This window comes from Malus sylvestris, chromosome 15, assembly GCF_916048215.2.
Source record: "Malus sylvestris chromosome 15, drMalSylv7.2, whole genome shotgun sequence".
Taxonomy (NCBI): Eukaryota; Viridiplantae; Streptophyta; class Magnoliopsida; order Rosales; family Rosaceae; genus Malus; species Malus sylvestris.
This window is the reverse complement of record NC_062274.1, coordinates 54,526,011-54,529,414: the sequence shown is the minus strand read 5'-3', so window position 1 is coordinate 54,529,414 and position 3,404 is coordinate 54,526,011. Positions and strand designations below refer to the sequence as shown.

General features: G+C 44.8%; 1 pseudogene; it reads right to left on the bottom strand.

Moving 5' to 3' along the window:
- Positions 1–252: 252 nt before the first annotated feature.
- On the bottom strand, positions 253–547 carry LOC126603116 (40S ribosomal protein S15-4-like; annotated as a pseudogene).
- Between the last annotated feature and the right edge of the window lie 2,857 nt (positions 548–3,404).

The following is a 3,404-nucleotide window of genomic DNA, read 5'->3' as shown; positions in this document are numbered from 1 at the left end:
TGAGGAAGTGCGCAGGCAATTATCAGCTATCATAGCTAGGTTTCTTGGGTCATCCTTGGGAATATTTCTTTCAACCTTGCTGACAAGATCTGCCTCACCATTTAGCAACTTCCGTATATATGCCTCCTTTTTTTCTTTTTCTGCTGTTTGAACACAAGCTGGTGTACTCCAGCTGTAAAAAATGTAAATAATGTAAATAAAGTAAATAAAGTGCGCAGGCAATTGTTGCGGAAACAAGCTGAAATTCCGATGTCATAACCAAATATGAGGTGCTTTGCGCAGCTTCTTGATCAAGGCCATTGGCTTTCTCTTCAAACCTCTCTGGAACCTTCTGCGAGCCCTATAGCAGGAAAGAGTTTAACAAGCTCATCAATCGACATGTCGACAAGCGCATCCAAATTGACGCCTCTAAAGCTAAACTTCTTGAACGTCCTCTTCTTTGGTATTCTTGCCCCCGCAACATCAGCCTCCACATCCGCCATGTTTGCCGAAGACGAAGAGAAACCCTAATTCGTAGAGAGGTCGGCGATTGGTGGAGTTGCAGAGGAAGTGGGTTTTCTCTATTCCGGCGACAGCGGTGATTGTTGCTGCTAGTGGAGTTCCCTGAGGCTAGCTTTGACGTCGCTAAAATAGGAAGAGAGAGATAGATGATATCGGCATTTGACTGAGGACGATCGCTGTAAAAAGCTGATATTGGCCATAACCGCACTGTTTTGTGGGGTTTTATGTCTGAGGAGCCTGGACTCGCTGGAAAATTGAGATGACAACAGGTTTTTTGCGTTTGAGGAGCCTGCTTTTGCAAGGATGCTACCAGGTTGAAGGCAAGAATGGACGCCGTGGATGGGATGCCATCTGGTCTGCACACCCTTTCTCATTAATGGAGAATTGTTGCCATTGTTGCCACGACCAGTGAGGCCATCACAATGAAAAACCATCTCAGTTTCTTGCTTCCCATTCTTCTATGTTGTGGATGATTTTTTGGGTTTTGATGTTGACTACATGAGTAAAGCCCCTCTGCTCTCCTAACCTGAGGTTATTGACACTCTCATTATCTATCTGTCGGTATCAGCTTCAGCAGTAAGCTCCGTTCTCATTCGAAAGGATGGTAATGTCGAACGGCCTGTCTACTACGCTAGTAAGACCTTACAAGATGCGGAGACACGATACTCCAACATTGAGAAATTGGCTCTAGCATTGGTCATGTCTGCTCGAAAACTTCGCCCTTACTTCCAAGCACACTCCATCATCGTGCTTACCAATCATCCTCTTTGACAGATACTCCAAAGTTCTGACAGTTCTGGGTGAATGATCAAATGGGCGATAGCATTGGGTGAGTTTGACATCTCCTACCAACCAAAGCCAGTTGATAAGGGCCAAGCAGTGGCAGACTTCATCGCCGACTTCACATATCCTTTTGACATTGTTTCTACTCCTTAAAAAGTGGTTTCATTACCGTCGGAAGCTCATAAAATATAACCAATAGCCCTAGCATGGAGCCTATATGTTGATGGCTCGTCCAACAAACAGGGTTGTGGAGTAGGACTAGTCCTTACGACCCCTGACAAAGTGGCATTGAAGTATGCTCTTCGTTTCAAATTCAAGGTGTTGAACAATGAGGCCGAATATGAAACCCTCATAGCAGGCTTACATTTGGCCAAACACCTTGCGGTTAAACGAATTGATATCTTCAGTGACTCCCAATTGGTGGTTAACCAGGTCACCAACAACTTTGACGCTAAGGATAGCTCCATAGCAGCATATCTGGCACAAACACAATTGTTGCTCAAGCACTTCCACTACCAGATCACCCAAATTCTTAGAGCGGCAAACAATCATGCAGATGCTTTGGCTCACCTCGCTTCAGCGGTGGAAGACAAGATTGGGAGAAAAATTCAGGTCGAATTGTTGGCAGCACCAAGCACCATGGCTGCAGAAGTGTGCAACTTACAATAGGGGGATAGTTGGATTACCCTGATTTATAGATTCCTTACTCATGGCACCCTTCCAAATGACAAAGTCTAAGCTAAGCAAATTCGAGGCAAGGCTACCCGTTACTTGATCATTAATGACAAACTTTACAAGCGGGATTTTAACCTACCATACCTAAGATGGCTTACACCCGCAGAGGCGGAAACTGTCCTTCAGGAAATACATGAAGAAGTCTGCGGAGATCAAGCTGGATCTCGATCCCTAGAACACAAGGCTTTTCACCAAGGATATTACTGGCCAACACTCCACCAAGATGCCATCAGAATATCCCGCTCATGTGATAAGTGTCAACGCTACGTAACTATTCCTCACTCCCCTCCCGAGCCGCTCACTCCTATGATCAGCCCTTGGCCCTTCGCCTAATGGGGACTTGATTTGATCGGCCCAATGCCTGCAGGGAAGGGCAAAGTTCGCTATGCAATCATTGCAGTTGACTACTTCACAAAGTGGGCCGAAGTAGAACCCTTGGCAACCATTACTGAGGCAAAAATAGAAGACTTTGTTTGGAAAAACATCGTTTCCAGATTCGGCATTCCCAATGCGATAGTCACCGACAATAGGCGACAGTTTGACAACAATAAGTTCAGAATGTTCTACTCTAAGTTCAACATCAACTTATGTTTTGCCTCCCCAGCTCATCCCTAGTCTAATGGACAAGTTGAAGCTGTCAACAAAATAATCAAGCAAACTTTAAAAACCAGATTGGACAAGGCAAAAGGTTATTGGCCAGAATTTTTGCCCCAAGTTCTTTGGTCATATCGCACTTCGTATCGGGCATCAATAGGAGAAACCCCATTCTCGCTTGCTTTTGGTACAAAGGCAGTTGTCCTATTTGAGCTTGAGCAAGCAACGTACCGAGTCTAGAACTACGTGCAAAGCGAAAATGAAAAACAACTTACCCTCAACTTAGATCTAGTCGAGGAACACAAAAACCAGGCTCACTTGAGGAATGTCGCCTACAAGCAGCGCATCTCCAACTACTATGACTCAAGGGTCAAACCTCGTTCTTCCAAAGTGGGGGATTGGATATTGAAGAAAAGATTACTCTGCGACAGAGTCCCGAGTGAAGGAACACTTAGTCCAAACTGGGATGGACCGTTTGAAGTTGTTGGCATCAGTCACCCTGGCTCCTACAAGCTTAAAAGCTCCGATGGCAAGACCCTTGCCCATCCATGGAACGCTGATCACTTGAAGTACTATTACAAGTAAACTCACATTGTACAAGTGTTAAGCTTCAGCCGTTCGGCATCCTATGTAACAAAGACTATTTGGCATGAATTCAATAAAGAGGTGATTTAGACAACTTGGTCCTAATCCTCTTACATTCCTCGCAATGAAACACTCGGGTTCAACGCTTCAACATGAATGCTTCCAACATGAAACAAAGTCTAAGTATATGTCAACAAGACTATACA